The sequence below is a fragment of the Chenopodium quinoa genome, unplaced genomic scaffold (genome assembly GCF_001683475.1).
Source record: "Chenopodium quinoa cultivar QQ74 unplaced genomic scaffold, ASM168347v1, whole genome shotgun sequence".
NCBI classification, from domain to species: domain Eukaryota; kingdom Viridiplantae; phylum Streptophyta; class Magnoliopsida; order Caryophyllales; family Amaranthaceae; genus Chenopodium; species Chenopodium quinoa.
The window spans coordinates 2,940,992-2,962,602 of record NW_018744268.1 but is presented as its reverse complement, the minus strand read 5'-3'; the positions used below and the strand labels follow the sequence as shown (position 1 = coordinate 2,962,602).

Here is a 21,611-nt window from a genome sequence, read left to right as displayed (position 1 = left end):
CGGAACCGTCTTTGCCTCTCTCAGCTCTCTTTCTTTTTTCACCACTTGTACATATTTCATGCAATAAATGGATGCATCACCAACACACACGGCACAGCCTAGGTTAGAGTCCAGCCGGTCACCAGGGACGGCTAAGTCTAGGACTGGGAGTGTCGTCTCGGGGTATTGGGACCACCCCTTGCCTTGTATTCCGACCAGTTATGTGTCTGTGCAGGACACAATGGCTCGGACAATGCAGATGGCGACTGATCCAAATTACAAGAGCGAAGGCTCAGGCGGTTAAACGCCTAAGGGGGAAACGTCCGGTCAGGGTGACCAGACGGCTCTGGAGAGATCCCCTCCGCGCGCCCCTTCAACCCCCGCTTACTCTTTTTTGGAAGAGTGCGACCAAGGCGGCGACGAGGCCGCCTCTGCCCCCTTGTCCCAAAGTGAGGGAGAGACGGAGAGCGACAGCTCCGCCTCTACCACTGAGAGCAGTGATGACTTACCCCCGCTTCAGGATAGCGAGGAGGAGGAAAGGAAAAAAATTGAACGAGAAGGACGATCCCTTCAATATCCACGTCTCAAATGGAAGAAAACTTAAAGAATTTTACTCAAATGCACCCGCTAGGAGACGGGTATAGGATCCGGGTGCCGCCTGAGAATGGCACCATCGCCTGGGGGGACGATCAAGAGAACGCCAACAGCTATTTCGGCTGTTATGAGGCGGCGTTCAAGGCTGGCCTTCGCTTCCCCCTTCACCAGGCGGTGAAGGCAATTTTAAGTGGCTACGGCCTCAGAGTCTGGCAACTTACCCCCAACTCTTGGATAAATATTCTGGGGTATGTTGCCGCCTGCGAGTTTCAGGGGCTTAACCCCGGCTGGGAGGCTTTTGCTAGCATGCATTATCTTAGCAGAAGCCCAGGCGGCTGGAGGGCGTGGTATACTCTAACCACGCATCCCCAATAAATGATAACCTTGGACAAGGTCTCAAAATTCGACGGCTGGAAACACAGGTTCTACCTGATTTCAGCTCCAACCAGACGGGAGATTTATGAGTTCCGTCTGTACAATAAGAAGCCCGACTTGATGGGCCGGAAGTGCGCTCTTCCCCGGATTCCAGAGGAAGATTTTGACAAGATCATTGAGGCAGACTTTTTCGGCCTCACAGACGCGACACTGTCAACCGGGGAAACAATAAAAGTTCCCAAGAACTGGATCCCCAAGAGCGCCTGGTTCAGGTACGAGTGTTTCCTAGCCGCCTGCGGGCTAGGGCACATGTTTACCATACGTATGCACCTGAGTTTATATCCGTCTGTAGTATTTTCAATCGAAATTGATTTATGATATTGACCAATTTCTTTCTTGTTGCAGAGGAAGCATTAAACATGTTGAAGACGGAGAAAATTCCCAAGCGGTCCTATGCACTCATCCGCAAGCAGCTTGCGGAAAAAGCTGCGGCTGAGGTCAAGGCCAAGGTAATAAACGCTTGACCCTTTCTTAAATCAATCTTAACCATTTTCTCCCGGATGCTAACTTTGACTTGGTTATTTTTGCAGGGGGGAGAGGTTGGAAAGACGTTTTAGAAATAACTCAAACAGGCTAGGGAGGAGACCCCCTCCGTTCTCAATAAAATCAAAAAATCCACCTCCGCGTCAACTCCTGGCGCCTCAGTCGGGCATCAGCAGATACGGATAGCGGGGCGTAACGAGAAGGTAGGCGGCAGCCTGGGCCTCAGCCTCGTTAACCCCGTAACAGCGACCGGGGGGTTCTCCACGCCTGCAAGCGGTTCCCGCTTGGTTGGCTCTGAAGGTAAGAACCCTTTTGAATCCCCGCTTGAGCTAGGGTGGCCTTTACGGGTGAAATTCCACTCTCAACAGACGTCATCTTCAGACGATCGGCAACAAATAGGTGCTGCCTTAGTTTCGCACTCATCACGTATTGATTGTGGTGCAGATCAATCTCCCCGTTGGCCAGACGTCCAGAAGCATGCCAAGGCCATACTGGAAGCCGTCCGGAAGAGGGATAAAGACAGTATCCCTGGGATAGAGACGTTCAATCTGAAACACATTCTATCCCTTCTGGCTGAGGTAAGAAACTTGTCAAATTTAATTCTTTCCAAGTGTTTTATCCCGCCTGCCATACTTATACCGCCTGCTTTTTTGCAGGCCATGCTGCGGGTGGACGGGCTCAAACGTCCTTATTCCCGCAAACGGGAAGAGGTAAAAAGGGCCAAGAAGTCCGCCATAGACGCTGAAAATATTGCTTTACACTCGACTATCGTAAATGAACTTGAAACTAAAGCAATCATTATGACACAGGCGTCTAAAATCAAGCAGCTGGAGGCGGATCTGGAGACGGCCAAACAGCGGGCGGCTGATGTTGAGACGGCCCGGATGAAGGCGGAGGAGGCCTAGAAGAAGGCTGATGAGAGTGCAAAAATGGCTGATGAGGCGCTCAAGAAGGCCCAGACGGACCTTGGAAATCTTCAAGGTGTTTCTGAAGAGAACACCAACCTGAAGACCAATGTTCAAAAACTGGAGAAGGAGGCTGCTCAGGCTCAGAAGAACTTTGCAGCAACCCTGGAGGCGGAGCAAAACCGCCTTGTTACTGAGAGTGACGCTGATAATGACGCCCGAATGAAGATCGCCTAGGCTGCCCTATACCCGGACGCGGATTATGGCGTCTGTGCACTGGCTCACAGGTACGCCGAGGACGTGGTGTACGTGAGAGAGAAGGGTGATCCAGAGCCTGAGTCCTTCGACGCCTGGGTTAATGCCAACAATGAGCCCCTCGTACCTCAGCTACCTGGTCCGGGTGAAGCGCAGGAGATACCCTCAGATGATGAGGAGGAGGACCAGGAAAAGCCGCCTACAGGCCAGAAGTGATTTTTCAGCGGCAGTATGCCAATCCCTCTTTTTAATTTTTTCTTTGGTTCTGCGGCAGTATGCCAAAACTTTTTTTTCGGCCTGCATGCCGAGTATATTTGTATTTACCGGCTAAGGAGCCGGGTTAATTAACAATCTCTTTCTCCCGGACGGGGTCCGATTAACATTTTAATCCACTACAACCGTTTGGTTGGGTGGTCTTTATGAAATGCACCGACTGAGTCGTTTTGATCATTTTGCATCTGAATTTTATTTTTTGCAAATTTTAATTTTTCATCTTTGCCTAACTTATCAAAAGCATGCGGCGATTTTTCATTTTTGCCTAACTAATCAATAGTCCGGCTGTCCTTGCCCCTGGACGGCTGTGTGATTGGTTTCAAGTGGAGTTGGTTGATTGACTTGAAAACGTCTGATGCTGCAAAGAGCATGATATGTTTATAAGTCAATCAATCACAGTAGTGATTGCCCCAAACCAAATGCACAGCCGTACACCAACAGGCGTTCCAGTCACTACCCAGACGGCGTTTGTCCGTCCTGGTAGAGATTTCATAGCCATTGAACAACTCTTTTGCCCCAATTGGGGTGGGAAGTGCAATTTTGGCATAAATAACCTGTGAGAATTTCAGCCGGTGACCGACTGATGCCTCTGGGCATTCGGTATCTGGAAACTATCGTTCTTCATAGGTCATTTCGGTCGGACGGTTATGAGCTGACCAATTTGGTCGTTCAATTTTTGCCGTCTGCATGGGTACGTAGAACCGAAAAATAATCTGTTCTCTACGACGATTGCACCCGGAGGGGTGTTGCCGGACGCCTTTGTCCATGTTGGGACACGCGATTTTATAAAATGAGCAACCATCCGGCCATTTTAGCCTCTGGTCTTGTTTGAGACCGGTTGTATAGCCACTAAACATTTTTGTGCTTAGTTTTTAGTCGAAGTATTGAATTTACACTAAGTATCGAACTTAGTTGTTTAAATAAACGAGTCTGTTTTGGTATTACCCAGACGGACAGGCAATTATTAATCTTACCAAGTATCAAACTTAGTTAGGTAAATGAAAAATCCATCTAAGTATTACCCAGGCGGATAATCAAACTTAGTTAAATAAACGAAGTATCAAACTTAAATAAACAAGAGATCCGAGTATTACCCAGGAGGTCAAACAAATGTAACCTTTACTAAGTATCAAATTAGTCAGGTAAATGAAGAATCCGTCTGGGTATTACCCGGATGGATAATCAAACAACTTACATTCTCAGAAGTAGTACTTTTTCAGATTATCTACATTCCAAGTTCTAGGCAAGCGCCTGCCATCTGGAGTTTCCAGGCGGTAGGTGCCATCCCTTACTTCTTCATAGATACGGTAGGGGCCTTCCCAATTTGGAGTTAGCTTCCCCAGCTCATTGGCCCTACCGGTTGCCTCCATTTTTCGTAACACTAAGTCGTCAACTTTCAAAGGACGCTTGTGTACTTTTTTTATTGTAGGCTCTCATCATTCTCAGACGGTAAATCTCATGACGCAAGGCGGCATTGCCCATGCGCTCCGGGAGTGAGTCCAATGCCAGGCGCATTGCTTCCCAGTTTTCCTCTTCATCATATAGCATGACTCTGAGGGTCGGCTCGTAAAGTTCAATGGGCAAGACGGCTTCAGCACCGTAAACCATGAGAAATGGGGTTTCACCGGTTGCCCCCTTTACTGTTGTCCTGATGGCCCATAGGACATGAATTAACTCTTCTACCCATAAGCCACCGGCTCTTTCTATTTTCTTCTTAATGCCGTCTGAGATGAGTTTGTTGAAGGCTTCAACTTGGCCGTTTGCTTGGGGCCGGCTAACAGATGCAAAATAGCTTGAGATCCCCTGATCTCCCAACCAAGTTTTTAGCTGAGGCGTCTCAAACTGAGGACCATTATCAAACACGATAGACATAGGTACCCCATACCGGGTGATAATGTTCTTCCAAATGAAGGAAATTATGTCTGAGGTCTTGATGTTTTTAACCGCCTTAGCCTCCACCCACTTGGTGAAATAATCCACAGCTACCAAGATGTAGCGCTTTTCGCCTAGAGCAGGCGTGTAAAGACCCAGAATGTCCATGCCCTATTTTGCAAACGGGATTGGGCTGTGGATGGCCGTCTGGTCAGTAGCCGGACGGTGAATGAGTTTGCCGAATTTTTGGCACTTGTCACATTTCTTTACCAACTCCTTGGTGTCTGCCTCAAGAGTGGGCCAAAAATAATGTCGTCTGGCTCTGACGGCTAAGGAGTTGCCGCCTATGTGGGAGGCGCAGAATCCCGAATGCAAGTCTTTGAGAACTTCTTTCCCCTTTTCTGGGGTGACACACTTCAACAAAGGCTTCAGAAACCCCGCCTTGAAGAGTTCTCCATTTTTCAACTGGAAGCTTGCAGCTCGCTTTTTCAGGACGGCTGCTTCCTGTGGAGAATCAAGAAGTGTGTCGTTTGAGAGATAATCCCGGATGCCATCTATCCAGATTCTCTATCCTTAGAGAACATTGCAGAATGAGTCTCGGATTTATTTCCTTTACTACTTTGATCATCGTCTGTTCTAACTCGATCAAAGTGGGGGCTAACTATAGACATCTACTTTTGGCCTCCTGTCCCGACAGGAAGTGCAAGGACGATAAATAAATCCATCTTCGTGTTGGATCAAAGTGAAGAATACTTATGGATAACTGGTTAAGCCACAAAACACAAAAGACTAGCCCAAATTAAGGATAAAAGCCAAAACACAGGTCCAATTAACTAAACCTGATCATAATTAGGCTTAAGCCCGTGCTTAAAACCTAATAATGACAGGTTTAGGAGCGCCTAGGTTAAATTTAAGTTGCGCGCGACACCTATCGCAACCTCCAGAGTTGCGCTGCGGAAGATTTAGAATTATACGGAAAATATAAAATCGAATCTTACCTTAAAGCCGCGCGCAAGACAATTAGTTAAGCTGCCCATAGCAGCGCAACCTAATCACTGCGCTGGGATTCCGCGCGCAACTCCTGCTGCGGAAGAATGCTCGTAACCCTAAACCTAAACATTCCTTTTAAATACGAGCTTAGACCGAGGCTTAAACAGACAGAAAATAACCTAAAACTCTGGCGAAATACTTGTGAACTTGTGCAACCTAGCCCCTCTTGTCCTAAACACTCACCCTTTTGATATTTTGTTACTACGGTGGAGGTTCCCCAACAAGAAGGAGTCCATAAGTGTTCTAAACGAAGATCTAGCAAAAAGAAGTGGTAAATTCCCGAGCACTTAGTTAAATCACCTTTATTTTCTTGTTTAAAAGTACCTTAATCAATTAATTAGTGTTGATCACCTTTATTTTCTTGTTTAAAAGTACCTTAATCAATTAATTAGTGTTGTTTGATCACTTTTAAAATAATTAATTAATCAATTCCACATAGTATCTTGCGTTAAATAAATATTAGAATTGAATTAAATAATTGTTGGTAGATCACTTAAGCCAAGGCGAATATTGTTTATTTTCTTGTCCTTTTCACAAATTTGATTAAATAAGAATAACGACATTACGATGTAATTCCTACGTGAATTAATATGTGTAAATAAAATCAACTAACATAGTTTTAGGTATCGTGTTGCATATATTGTTTGGTGATGCAATTGTAAAAAAGGAAGAGCTATTAGAGGTCGTACTAGGGCTAGGATAACGATTCCCCTCTAAAAGGAACGTTATTTAAGTACCCTCGCTTCCGAACTCATTTATGGTTTATAGACCAAGTAGGGCATGGGTAAACTTATGATTCGTGCTAATTATTCCATGAACTCCACATGGAAGAAAGGCATGAACGAGGTTTATGAGTTTTTCCTAAAACTCATTGGCAACTCCCTACTTGTTTCTTACAAAAAAGCGTAATGATAGAATCAATTCTAATTCAAGGTCCCCCAAACAGTCACGAATTCAAATCCTACTACACCCTAACAAGTGTAAAGTACTAGGCTTTTAAGTGGCCATGGGCATTTAAGGAGAGGACCCCTTACGATGGGAACCCCCTCCTTACACAATCCAAACACTTCACTCCTTTCTTTTTGCGTCTTTCTTTTTCATGATAAAGTCGGTACCCTCCACAAACAATGACGAAATTTTTTTGATAGTTTTCATTTTCGATGTCACACGAGCACAATCATAATACAATGCACACACTAGTCATGTATGTCGAGTCAAGTCGTATCAAGTCATCTCCGAGTCGAGTTTGCACCTTGAGTGGAGTCTAACACATGTGCTAGAACACATCGAGTCACAATGAGTCAAATGACACCAAGCCTTAGGTAGGTCAGCCCTAAGAAAAACATGAGAAAAGTCCTATAGTCTAAATATAGATGCAGGAACACTAAGTCCAAAGCTGAACGAGCGGAAAAAGCTTTGACTTGGATTCAAGCGCATTGCAAAATAAACAACGCAACACTACCCCAACGCAGCACTATACACCTTAGCACAACGCGATGCACCTTGACGCAGCGCAATAGACCTGTCGCTACACGATGTCATTGTCGTTGCGCGATGGCATTGCCGTTGCGCGATGGCTCTGATTCGCCCGCATCAGCCTTCGGTGGTCTTACAACTTTGATTGGTTGTCCCGCAACTTATCCATTTTAGCCTCTTGATGAGCATATGATATTTATTTGCTTGGTAATCGGCCCAATTACAACTTGATAGAAGATCGGCCTGATGACGATCATATCAAATGAACAGCTTTGAAATTACACCTTTGATTAGTAGTCAGCCTGATTACAACTTGATTGATCACTACTACAAAAATAGGCTAAGAGACCCGTTAAAACATGCCTTAGATACCTTTTAAAACTTGCCTTAGAGACCCGTTTAGGATGGGTCTCTATCTCAGGGGTCCCTTCGTTAAAGAGACCCCTTCATAAAAAATAAAAAAAAAAATAAAAAACAAACTCGTTAAAAGAGATAAGGGGTTTTTTTGGTGTGGTGTTTGATTGATGCATTTAAAAGGAAAGAGACTAGTTATTTGTAATAGGGGGTCTCTTTAAGGGGTGTCATAAACCCCATATGTCAAGTAATGGGTCTCTTTAATCCCTTTTATTTTATAAAAAATATTATTTTAATTTAAATTTTTATTTTTTTACGCTAAAATGAAACTGCTGATTCTTTTCTATCAAATTACCAAATTAAAATTTAATATCAATAATATTTCTTGTAAAATAGATCAATAATGCTATACAACATTACATAGTTACAGACCTAAATTTACATGTATAAAATTAAAAAATATAAAATTAAAACTTGTTGATTCAACAAGTTATATAAACTACAGTAAATAATTTCTAACCAAACTCATAGATCAATTCATATTCCATTCAAGCACACCAAAATCCTGTAGTCAACAAATTCGCAAATTGTGATTCTTTGGTTACAAATTACTCAAGATGAAAGCGAATAATTATGTCTTCCTTCCCATAATTGAAAATTTTCGTCCACCATCTCCGATCCATCCAATCCAATTCAATTACTGCAATAATCAAGAACAAACCACACTAGAAATGAAAATACCTGCCATAAGAACAAAGTGATACAAAAATTGAGAATGAGTTAAAATAGAAAATAATCGTTGATTAATATAGATTTTAAACACTCCACGATGATGAAATCCCCAAAATCAAAATCAGGAAAACTCAAACCCAAAGCAGTAAATCTAAAAAAAACATTAATTGTTATCTACCCCAATTGCAAGAACACCTTCGTTCCTTGGAAAAAAGCCATAAACAAAAAGCACATAAACCTCTATCCTAACCGACATAATAATTACATAGTTTAATTCCACGAAAAACAAAAGTTATGAAGTATATCATATACGGAGTATTATTTATGAAGTATACTCCGTAGTTCATCACACCCGCAATAATCGCACCTCCATTACAGTAGCCTCATCACTACTTATCGCCACCAAACGCTACTACTCACCACCCGCACCACAACTATCAACACCGACCACCCCAACGGCCACAAAGCCACCATTGCCGCCCAACATTAGGCCAAAAAACAGAGCAAATCAAGAAACCCATTGTCGAATTCAGTCCTTTTAACCCCAAAATTTCCTAATTGTACTTCGGATCTCCATTTTCCAATATTTGAGGCAAATTTCCTTTTCTATATTCTAATTTAGATAGTGTTTTTTTATATATTTTTCTGTAATAGATTTCGATTGAAAACTTTTTTTAATCAATAATTTTTGGGAAATTGATGATTGAAAGTCCACTTACCAAATCATGTTATTTGATGACAAATTTTTTGGAAAAATTAGAAACAATAATTCTAATTTTCATCAATTTTGATACAATAATCCCAACTTCATATTACTTTAGAATAATTTAAACTTTGGGGTCTTTTTTTTCTACAATCCCAAACCGTTCAAAAAAAGTCAACAACCTTTAATAAGAGGTCACCGTGACATGTGTCAGATTGTCATTGGTCCAAAAATAAATTAAATTAAAAAAAATATAAAATAAATTAAAAATCAGAAACCAAAAAAAAATAAAATAAAAAAATTGATAACGCACAATTTCATGGTTGAATTTTGCAATTTCACAATTAAAAAAGAAGAAGACCACAAACATCATGGTTTAATCCCAGCATACCATAGAGCGAGAAATTAATATACCGTAGAGTGCGAGTTCCATGAGCAATATAGTTGGAGTCTCTTCAACATTTTAAGAAAGCTTGAACAGAGAAAGGCCAGGAAATGGAAGGTTGTTGGCGAATTTGGAAGAGAAATTGAGGATTTTTATTTGGGGGTTAGGGTTTTGAGGAGAGAGAATGTCATAATATAAATATGTTGAAGATGTGAGGAATATAAAATTAATAAATTAAAAAAAAAAATAAGAGTAATAAGAAGTGGTAAAAAGACCAAGTGTGGAAATAAGGACTAAAGAAGATACCCATGAAATCTGATAACGAGTTTCATATCCCCCTCGCCTATTGTTCTTCCATTAAGTTTGTGGGCCCTAGTACACTTAAGAGACTCGTTGAAGGTATAACCAGGTCTTTTATATCTCATACTACCTCTGGTTCACTTTACTTGCAACTATTTTCTTTTTAGGCCGGTCCACTTTATTTACAACTTTCCCATTTCTTTCCTTTTTTAGTAACTTTTTAGTGGTAAAATTACTATTTTACCTTTACTTGTTTTTTAAAAACACCCTAATTACAAAACTGATTTTATCTAATTAGCTTAAACCCTAACATTAATTAAGTTATCTATTTTCACCAAAATCAACCCCTTAGCCACCAAAACCAATTCCAGCCACCTTCATCCTCTTTCATCTTCCTCCTCATCACCATTGTTCATCAAATTTCTACATCTTCTTCCTCATCCCCATTTTTTCTCTTTCTCCTCCTTCAACCATTCCTATTATTTTTCCAGATTTGTGGGTTTGTGTGTTCGTGGGTGTGTGGGTTCGTGGGTGTGTGGCTTCGTGGGTTTGGTGGTAGGTGGGTGGTTATTGTGGCTCGCCGGTGGATTTCTGTGTTGGTTGTTTCGGCGGTTGGGGGGATAGTATGTGTCGTTTCGGTGTTGGTTGTTTCGCGGTTGGTGGTTTCGGGGTTGGTTGTGTCGGCGGTGTTGGTTGGGGTTTCCAATCGGTGGGTTGGGGTTTCCAATCGGTGGGTTGGGGTTGGTGGGTTTCAAATCGGTGGGTTTCGGGGTTGGTGTTTCGGTGTTGGTGGTTTCGGTGTTGGTGGTTTCGGTGTCGGTGGTTCGGGGATCGTGGGGTTTCTGGGGCCGGTGGGTTGTTGGGGGTCAGTGATTTGGTGGTCGTGGCTGGTGGAATCAGTGGGCTGGTGGAATCGGTGGGTTAGGGGTCGTTGGGTTTGTGGGGTCAGTGGTTTGGTGGTTGTGGCTGGGTTGGCTGTGGCTGGGTTGGTGGTCGTGGCTAGGTTGGTGGTGGTGGGTTTCTTTTTTAAAATTGGGTTGAATTTTTTTTTTTTATTAATACTTAATTGTATACCCTTATCTTTCAATAAACATGTTTAGGAAATTTTGTCTCGGCCTCCGCAAACCTCCTCAGAGTTGCAACTAAAGTGGACCGGAGGTAGTATATTCTTACTTCCATCAAAGTGGTGGGCCCTGGGATATATAAGAGATCCGTTATTTTAAATGTTGGATCTCTAACATAAAATAGACCCCTTTCTTAAATAACGGGTCTTTTAAAAGGGGTAAGTGATAAGGGAATAAACACGTCGTTAAATGTCTATCCCTAAATCAAATACAATTTATAAAACCTAAACAAACCTTATACAAGTATAAAGCAAGCATAGGGGTCGAACCACAGGGAACGAGTGAACACTACCAAATGCTATCAACAATTAAGCTAGTCCGGAATAGGAGGTAAGTAAACTAAAGTCTAAAGATGCTAAAACAATAAATAAAATACTAAGGGAAATGGTTTAGGCATAGCATTCACTTGAACATAAACAAATGCATAGAAGATTTAATTAATCATGAACTAAACATGCATAAATATCGATATAAAGGGTCCAATCTAGCCACTTGTCGGGGTCAATTGGCTTCTCCTAACATAGCCTCTATGCTTCCACATTAGAACCATATACTAGGAGGTGCTATCAAATAATGATAGATATAAATGAACCTTGCTAGGTCCGCTATCGTATCTTCTAACAATAATTCACTCCCAATCAACTAACACCATGCATTTTGCAAGTAGATTGAAGAATATCAAGCATATAAAGACTTTAATCACAAATAAAACAATTCCAAACCCTAGAACATGCTTAAGATCCAACTACACCACAACCATCCCCTTAATGGGGAAAATTACTCACTAATCATGCTAACAACAAGATTAATTAACAAATAATCAAGAATAAAAATGATTAACAAGATATACTAACAACTAAAACAATAATCAAAAGAAAGCAAATAAAATAGAGGAGAGAGATTTAGAGATTCTAATTCATTGAAGATGAAAGTCTACAAACAAGATGTTTAATCTTCTTCTTCAAAATCCAAGCTAAACTGGTGAAACCCTCACTTTCTCTCTCTAAACTACTCTAATCCTAAGCTAACCCTAGAGAGAGAAGCTCTCCTAAAACTAATTAAGAAAAATAGAATAAGAGGTGATTTACTAATTAACCCAAAAATGGGTATTTATACAAAGCTAATAAAAAATTAAAATAAAAGAATAAAAGAAAAGGGAAAATAAATTAAAGAAAAGAAAGTAAAGTAAAGAAAAGAGAAAGGAAAAAGGAAATAAAAAGAGTTAAAAGGAAAAAGAATTAAGAATAAGAAAATGAAATAAAAAAATAAACCCAAAAAAATCCCCCAAACCGTCAGACCATCAATTTCCCTTCTTCTTCGATTTTTAGCTGCTCTAAAATGGGGGATGATCCCCTACTTTGCGCCTCACCAAATTAAACCCACAACCATCATCATTGAATCACCACCACTTATCATTATTGAAAATCGGTATCAAGCAAACACCATCATTTGATCTTCATTAACAACCACGTGAGAAGCTCGTTAAATGGTTCGGTCGAACCGTGGGTTGGTGTAGCCGAACTATGGGTGTGTTCGATCGAACCATTGGTGTGTTTGACCACACCTCTTCAAATTAGAAAACTTTGAATGATTCTGACTCTTTTGGCACTTTTACTTCGACCGAACTTCTTAATAGTTTGCCCAAACTCGATTGGTTTGCTCTTTGCTCTGATTTGGAATGCAATGGTGGCCGGAATATGCGTTGCTGCTACTGTAATTGATGTTGGGTGCTTGCGGTTGGTGGTGTTTTCTACAAGTTGTGGCGGTGAGGGAAGGTGCGGCAGCAATTGTTGTGTTGGGGTGTCGAACAGGTGTTGCGCGACTATTGGAGCTGTTGGGTTGGTGGAGATAGCAGCGCTAATAAGGTTGTGCGCAGCTGGGCAGTGCTGCTATAAGAGGCTGGTGGTTGCGGATTGGAGAAGGGTGAGCAGGAGAGAGGTAAGGTGGGTGAGGTTTGATGGAGATTGATGGTGGGTTGCTGCTATGTGCGGTTATGGTTGGGCAGTGTTGTTAGAAGGATAACAACTGGTGGCTGAAGGTGGTTGAGTTGAGAAAATTTGGTGTTGCAGGAATGGGTGAGTGTGAATTGGAGCAGGGGAGCAGTGAAGTAGAGGGAGCAGGAGGAATTAGCTGGTGTTGTTGTGGTGGAGGATAAGGGAAAGGTGGGGTGATGGATAATGGTGGCAGCACAAAATAACAACTTAAAGCTACAGTTTGGTCAAGAGTATGCTACACTTGAGCTTTGAACCTTGAACCTTAATCCGAATGCAAACCTACACACGCAAAGAAAACTGAGGAGAGGATCGGGACATAAATTAAAATAACTAAATTAGAAATAAATAATAAAAATAAGAGAAATAAAACTAAAACTAATAAAATCAACCAAATAAAGTAAAAGCACCAAAAATACAAAAATAAAAAGAAACTTTATTTAATAGGAAATAAGAGAATAAAAGGGAAAAATACGAGAAAACAAGCATGAAAAGGACTCTAAATCTACTCCCTAAGGGTGACATCAATGTCACTCATCAAATTCCCCCAAGCTAAACCTTTGCTCGTCCTCGAGCTAAGCTAGAGCAAAAGAGAACAAGATGAAATTATTAAAAGCAAAAGAAACAAAATAGAAACAAAGAGAAATAATGTACACTAACTCACTGCCATAGGAATCACGGATGCATTTAGCATATGCATCAAGCCCTTTAAACCCCCATGTCGCCAAAGAGGAAGAGTAATCTCTCGTGAGGGTTTCCTAAGAGGTTTAACCCACAACTCTTGGCAACACATAACATTCAAGGCAAAGATGATATCAAGAAAACTCAAGTTTTGATATTTCAAACCAAACACAAACAACGGGCTAATTGCACAAGAATGCAATCATTTCTAGGCATCAAAGGTAGCCAAGCAAAAGAACAGCCAAGTTTGGTACACACATAAAGCATGCAAAGGGTAGAGAACTTAGAGGGACTTACACTCCTTAACTCCAAACAAACTTTCGCATCCTCACTAGTTTTGCATCCACTTTTAAGGTGATATCTCGAAATTCCTCGAAGGAACTGGAAGAAATAAAAAATGAAAAACATTTAGGCTACCCGACATCTTGGCATCGATAGCTCGCTCAATAGGCTTGGCTTGATTACCCTCCACCGGTAGTAACTAAATCTCACTAAGGTCAAAAGGTCTTAAAAGGGTTAAAACGTTTAGGTTAGGATAAAGGGTGTAGAAATAAATTTGGAAATTGGTGGTAAACTTAGAAGTGAAGCAAGGTTGATCATCCCTCAATTCAAACTCAATAAACTACCAACTTTCAAATAAAAAATTCTAGCAATAGATCACAAAGTAACTCCTCCCCTAAGCTTATGCTTTCAACCAAACAACAAATATTTTTGTATTTTCACAATTTTTTCACTTTTTTTCATTTTTTTTTCATTTTTTTTTATTCTTTACTCTCGCCTCTTTTAACTTTGAGCGGCCTTTTCTTTCATTTCCTTTCTTTTCTTCTCATTTGCTCAAACCATTCAACATAACAAAGATAATCACAAGTACCAAAATTTGAGTTTCTCACTTCTTTTTCATTCTTTTTCTCACTTTCATTAACCAAACATACAAATCAATCCCAACAATGTTTCACAAAAACTGATAAAGGTGAAAATAAAGCAAAGGTCATTGGTTTGTAATGTGGTTATGCCAAAGAAGGGAAAATGGCTCAAATTGGGTTACTAAATGAGCCAATGCAAATGAAAAATAAAAGAATAGAAAGTAATAAAACAAAACAAAAAAATCCTAATTACCTTTGTCTTCCCCTAGGTTGGTTCGGTCTCGATCTCTGGTAGAATAAAGCAAAATTCTCGATATGAGCTAGCAATGCCAAGGATCAAAATGCCACACATGCAAGAAATGTAGAAGGCTAGAACAATAAATATACATCCTCACAAGAATGACGGTAGTGGAATAGCAAAAATCACCTTACAAGCTTCAACTAGCTAGAGAACGACAACCATCTTACCACAAACCAAGTGAGCTAAGGTCTCATAGCCCTTAAGTTCTACTACCTTGGCACTCGCTATATGTGTGAACCAACCTCGACATCCAAGTGCATGAAAACCCCTAACAACTAGGAAAGAGAGTATTCTAGGTGCTAAAGCCCAAATATGTCCAACTTCGAAACAAAACATTTTGAAACCTTGCCTTGAATGCCATAGAAAGACACTATACACACACATATTCACAAAACCAACAATACTCATGAATACATATACAATTGTGCAAGATGAAAACATGATCAATCAAAGCTACATATACCAAAAGTCAACTCAATAAGGCGCTCATGGCCATCCAAAATAGAAAACCAATCTCAATAATTAATAGACTTTGGCAAGTATGGGATAAATAAATCAAGCAATCAAGAGACTATGGATTAAGAAAGCACCAAGAAATATAGATAACCCCCCCAAGCTAGCGAATAGCTACTCCCCCAAGCTAGAATGGAGCATTGTCCTCAATGCTCAAAATAAAGGCACAAAAGGAGGGAGGGAGGGGAAGAAAGAAGCCACATCCACATAACAAACCATATTCATTCAATTCACATGCATATAAAAAAGCAAATCCAAGATGAGGGAAGAAGGAAAGAGTAAACCAAATGTGAGGTGGGTGTTGAAACCCGCAGTTGAGCACATTGTCCACATTTTCATCTAATTCCTCGTCTTTGTGCTTTTCCAAATGCAAGCATTCATTGGTGTGCTTCTTCTCAAGGTTCTCAATAAAAAATCCTTTCACATGAGTATACTCATCAAGTACTTATACACATAGAAAAGAAAATAAACAAAAATAAGGAACGTAAAAGAAAGAAAAGAAAGAAAGCAATAAAACACGGGTTACTTCCCGAGAAAGGCTTTCTTAACGTCCAAGCATGACCAATCTAGTAAATAACCCGACAAAGAACGCAAAAGCTTGTCATATGCACCGGCAAACACATCAAGAAATAGAGCATACGCGATGCTCATATGACAAGAAAACACAAAGTACAAGGAGACTTTATGCTTGAGAGAAGGGGAAAAGAAAAAGTAAAAGAATCAAAAGAAAAATCAAGAAAATAAGAAGAAAAAGTAGAAGAAGAAAAAGAAAGATAGGGAGGCAAGCTCTCCTCACAAAAATCTTTATGGTTGACATTATAACTCTTTTCCTTGTAAAAAACGAAAGTGTTAGGGGCTTTGGAAGCATGAATAGGAAGAGGATCCCTAAGAGGCTCTTTGAGAAAAGAAGGGAGGAACATAGGATAGTAGGGGATATGGTTAAACCTTTGGGAGAAAGGTGTATGAGAAAGGGGAAAAGGGGTAGCTACTCCCTTACAACAAGGTCTCACATCACAAATGAGGGAGTGGAAATCAATCATGGAATCCTCAAATGAAGAACCCTCACGTTCTATATCTCCCTCAAGCTCAAAACTCCAAAGGATTCAACCTTGACCTCATCTTTACCATCTTGAACAACATCTCCCATCAATTTCTCAAGGACTACCCTCTCAAAATCAAGAGTGAATGGGGGCAAATTTCTCTCAAACTCATCTCTCTCTAATGAAGCATTATGAATGAACTCACTCAAAAGGTTATGGGCTTTCGTTTGAGACTCAAGAAATATTTGTGCCATAATCTCAAATGAGTCCAAATGATCATAGATAGACGAGTCAAAAGCTTGCTCATTGGAATCATCTAGGAGACTATGGGGCACACATTTAGAATTCATGCAAAAATCAGATGCATTATGAGAAAGAACATGCACTTCATCATCGTTAGAATGTACCTCATTACATTGAGCTATAGAGGGAGGGGAGTTGAAATCATGCATTACATGGTCACTATGGGGAGCATCAAGCACATCATGGGAATTCATATTAGACAAATCATGACAATTAGCATCAACATTAAAAGCATGAGAATCCCGAACATTAGTCTCATGATTGGCCCTCTCCCAATCATAATTATCCCTAGCTAACAATGAATAGAAATCCCAAGCTTCATCTGAAGAAATATTTTAAAATCCACCGTTTAACATATTGTCGTCCACTCCTCTAAAATGCTCATTTAATCCTAAATTAATGAGTTCACAATAATCACCCTTGGTAAAACCTTTAACACCGCCTAGGAAATCCTCAAGTCTATTAAAATATACCCAAAATAGTTCATTATCAAATTGAGGAATAGAAATACAAGCCATTTTTTCAACAATACAAAACAAAACAAAAGGAAAAAAAAAACAAATCAAAAGAAAATTACATACAATGGACTAGTCTCAATAAGATAACAAAACGGTAATGGAAGTCGTTACCCGGCAACAACGCCAATTTGATAAGGGAATAAACGCGTCGTTAAATGTCTATCCCTAATTAAAATACAATTTATAAAACCTAAACAAACCTAATACAAGTATAAGGCAAGCATAGGGGTCGAACCACAAGGACCAAGTGAATACTACCAAATGCTATCAACAATTAAGCTAGTCCGGAATAGGAGGTAAGCAAACTAAAGTCTAAAGATGCTAAATCAATAAATAAAACACTAAGGGAAATGGTTTAGGTATAGCATTCACTTGAACGTAAAACAAGGCATAGAAGTTGAATTAATCATGAACTAAACATGCATGAATATCAATATAAAGGGTCCAATCTAGCCACCTGTCGGGGTCAATTGGCTTCTCCTAACATAGCCTCTATGATTCAACATTAGAACCATATACTAGGAGGTGCTATCAAATCACGATGGATATAAATGAATCTTGCTAGGTCCGTTATCGCATCTTCAAACAATAATTCACTCTCAATCAACTAATAACATGCATTTTGCAAGTAGATTGAAGAATATCAAGCATATAAAGACTTAATCACAAATAAAACAATTCCAAACCCTAGAACATGCTCAAGATCCAACTACACCACAACCATCCCCTTAACGGGGAAAATTACTCACTAATCATGCTAACAATAAGATTAATTAATAAATAACTAAGAATCAACATGATTAACAAGCAACACTAACAACTAAAACAATAATCAAAAGAAAGCAAATAAAATAGAGGAGAGAGAGTTAGAGATTGTCATTGATTGAAGATGAAAGTCTACAAACAAGTTGATCAATCTTCTTCTTCAAAAATCCAAGCTCAACAATGTTGAAACCCTCACTTTCTCTCTCAAAAATATTCTAATCCTAAGCTAACCCTAGAGAGAGAAGCTCTCCTAAAACTAATTAAGAAAAATAGAATAAAAGGTGATTTACTAATTTACCCAAAAATGCGTATTTACACAAAGCTAATAAAAATAAGAAAAATAAAAGAATAAAAGAAAAGGAAAAATAAATTAAAGAAAGAAAGAAAAGAAAATAAAGAAAAGAGAAAGGAAAAAGGAAATAAAGAGAGTTAAAAGGAAAAAGAATTAAGAATAAGAAAATGAAATAAAAAATAAACCCACAAATCCCCCAAACCGTCAGACCATCAATTCCCCTTCTTTTTCGAGTTTTAGCTGCTCCAAAATGGGGGATGATCCCCTATTTTTCACCTCACCAAATTAAATCCACAACCATAATCATTGAATCACCACCGCTCATTATTATTGAAAATCGGCATCAAGCAAACACCACCGTTCAATCTTCATTAACAACCACGTGAAAAGCTCGTGAAATGGTTTGGTCAAACCGTGGTTTGATGTAGCCAAACTATGGATGTGTTCGATCAAAACATGGGTGTGTTTGACCACACCACTTCAAATAAGAAAACTTCGAATGATTCTGACTCTTTTGTCACATTTACTTCGACCGAACTTCTCAATAGTTTACCCCGAACTCGTTTGATTTGCCCTTAGCTCTGATTTTGGATGCAATGGTGGCCGTAATATGCGTTGTTGTAGTTGTAATTGATGTTGGGTGCTTGCGGTTGGTGGTGTTTGCTACAAGTTGTGGCGGTGAGGGAAGGTGCGGCAATAATTGTTGTGTTGGGGTGGCGAACAGGTGTTGCGCGATTATTGGAGCTGCTAGGTTGGTGGAGACAGCATCGCTGATAGGTTTGTGTGCAGCTAGGCAGTGCTGCTGTAAGAGGCTAGTGGTTGCGGATTGGTGAAGGGTGAGAAGGAGAGAAGTAAGGTGGGTGAAGTTTGATGGAGATTGATGGTGGGTTGCTGCTAGGTGCGGTTGTGGCTAGGCAGTGTTGTTAGGAGGATAACGAGTGGTGGCTGAAGGTGGTTGAGTTGAGGAAATTGGGTGGTTGCAGGAATTGGTGAGTGTGAATTAAAGCAGGGGAGCAGTGAAGTAGAGGGAGTAGGGGAATTAGCTGGTGTTGTTGTGGTGGAGGATAAGGGAAAGGTGGGGTGATGGATAATGGTGGCAGCAAAAAATAGCAACTTAAAGCTACAATTTGGTCAAGAGTATGCTACACTAGAGCTTTGAACCTCAAACCTCAATCCGAACGCCAACCTACACACACAAAGAAAACCGAGGAGAGGATCGGGACATAAAATAAAATTAACTAAATTAGAAATAAATAAGAGAAATAAAACTAAAACTAATAAAATCAACCTAATAAACTAAAAGAACCGAAAATACCAAAATAAAAGAAACTTTATTTGATAGGAAATAAGAGAATAAAATGGAAAAATACGAGAAAATAAGTATGAAAAGGGCTCTAAATCTAGTAATCTACTCCCTAAGAGTGACATAAATGTCACTCATCGGTAAGTGTAGGGAATATTTCAAGCATTACTCTAAACTTGAACCCCATTGTGATCATACACTAAAGTACGGTGGCGTCCAAAGGGAAGGAAGCTAGAGCAAAAGAGTCGCCAACAAGTTTTAGGAACTTGTAAACCGTTCATAGGGTGAAGGTTACACCCTTTAACGATCAAGGAGATCATTAACTCCAATAGGTCTTGAACCATGACTGGAAGTTCGGGGATTAAAGTACAAATCCAACCTAAAAGAGATTGAACCTGCCCTAATAATAGGCCTCTACTTTATTCTTCTCGTATTCATGTGCGCTTTCTGACTAACATACAATCAATAGATTTACCCTTAACCTGTTTAATCTATATTGGTTGAATATTAATGCACATATAAAACTATTATTGGCGATCACTTGAGTTATAATCAAATTAACCCTAAACATGATTATTAATTATCTTATTAAGCGTGATTACAAGTACCAATTCTTTTTAAATATGCATAAAGGTGTCATCAAGCAATAAATAATAATAAGCATCAAGCAACATGATATTAACAAATTACATATAAGTTATCCGTCAATTAACAAATAACACGAAATAATTCGTAAATTAATAAATTACGTAAAACAATTCGTAAATTAAAAAATTACTTGAAACAATATATTAATTATCAAATTTCATGAAACAATTCGATAATTAACAAATTACGTTAATTTATATAATTCAACACAATAGTAATCATCATCATAATAATAATTATAACAATTATAAAAATAATCATGTTAGAACATAATAATAGCAAGATCCTAGATGTAGACACTCATTTGTGTCTCCCTAAAACCAAACCCAGTGATGAGTACCTTTCACGTCGAATCATAATCGAATGAAGTGAAAGTGTGGAAAATTTAGTGTTGCGGTTAATTTTTAATTCTTTTCTTTCTCTCTGTTTTTGAAAATCTATTTTAAGAAAATAGCCAATCCAGTTTGGTTTGGTCCATAGTGAGCGTCCAATAATAGTGTAGTTGGGTCGGGTTCGAAAAGAGCTTTCCAACAATATATTATAAGTCCAATTCCGATGAATAATGAGGAAGTTATGGCCAAAATTACTAAATAGGGCCCAGTTTTATTTTAATATGCGGCCCAATGATCTAGAGGAGGGCCTATTATGATTTATCATTCCTAATGCAATTAGGATTGATTATAGGCTTCTAGAGTCTTCTAGAAGGTTCTTTTAAATCCTAATTTAATTAGCCTTAATAAATTGACTTTTAAGAGTTTTATTTAGAATAAAAGAAGTGTTCTTAAGGAAATTACAGTTTTACCTCATCGTACGCTTAAATTTTATCAAAATAAAAAAACGCGTGGAAAAACTAATTGCAGCGCCGCAACTACAGTACGCCTGGCAACAGACCTGGCGTCGCGGTGACACGTCTAAGCCAAAAGTATCTTTCTTGAATGCACCAGGATGGCCCCAAGATTCAGCCATTTTCTTCTTGAGTCCAAGGGTCATTCCAGGGAAATGACCTTGCTTCTTCAGAATGGCATTGATATTGGTGTTTGAATAGGGATCAAAGTCGAGATGGCACTTTTCCTCCTCTTCGATCACAAGAACATCATCAAGTGAAAACCCCCAAAGATCTTCATCCTCTTCGTCATGTTCAACATGGACAATAGGAGTATCAATAACTTGAATGCGCATAGGAGAAGTATCAATAGTAATCGGAACCCCTCCAACGATGGCTTTCACCTTTTGGTGCAGCGATGATGGAATCGCCTTTAGCTCATGAAGCCAAGGGCATCCTAACAACAGATTGAAAGAGGCCTTAATGTCCACCACCTGAAATTTGGTGCGACGTTCAATGACCCCAATAGTTATATTCAGTATGATAGTACCCACGGCTTGACGACGAGTATTATTATAAGCGCGAATCCCTTGAGTGGAGGGAGTCAATTCTTCATTCTTTATGCCCAACTTCTTTGCAGTATAGAGTGG

General features: G+C 39.6%; 1 long non-coding RNA gene across 1 annotated transcript; it reads right to left on the bottom strand.

Annotated features, from left to right (window-relative positions):
- Positions 1–8,027: 8,027 nt before the first annotated feature.
- On the bottom strand, positions 8,028–10,277 carry LOC110694879. The gene is made up of 2 exons (XR_002505961.1): positions 9,526–10,277; positions 8,028–8,417 (listed from the first exon to the last, which is right to left on the bottom strand). It is a non-coding gene; the product is annotated as an uncharacterized LOC110694879 (long non-coding RNA).
- Positions 10,278–21,611: the final 11,334 nt, after the last annotated feature.